Source organism: Gavialis gangeticus, unplaced genomic scaffold, assembly GCF_001723915.1.
Source record: "Gavialis gangeticus isolate Ggan-Ray unplaced genomic scaffold, GavGan_comp1, whole genome shotgun sequence".
NCBI classification, from domain to species: Eukaryota; Metazoa; Chordata; order Crocodylia; family Gavialidae; genus Gavialis; species Gavialis gangeticus.
Window position 1 is genome coordinate 62,466,644 of NW_017729030.1, and position 510 is coordinate 62,467,153.

Below are 510 nucleotides of genomic sequence, written 5' to 3' on the forward strand. Positions count from 1 at the left end.
GTGCGTGCTGAAGGAGATGGGTGCACAGGTGGTTTTCTCTTCTATCCTGCCAGTGAGTGGACGAGGCAGTCGGCATGAAATGTGCATCACGGAGACCAACTGGCGGCTACAGGAATGGTGCTTTGAGGAGGGCTTTGGCTTCCTCAGCCATGACTGGCACATCACGACGAGAGACATGCTGGGATGGGACGGGCTCCACCTTTCCCCTAAAGGTAAGTGTGTGTTCTCTTCTAGGTTGGCGGACCTCCTCCGGCAGGCTTTAAACTAGGCTCATCGGGGGAAGGGGTAGATGAGGGCGGAGGAAACATCAGATTGCTGGACCAAACAACACCCACAACTACAGCCCAGGCCAGCCCAACGAGCGTAGCGAATAAATAGGTAAGAGATAGGGGCCAGGGTAACGCTGGGACTAGGGAGTCAGTACGCACATCTACAGGAGGCCTCAAATGCCTCTAGGCAAATTCTCGTAGTATGGGTAACAAGCAGGAGGAACTCAGCCTCCTGCTGGCT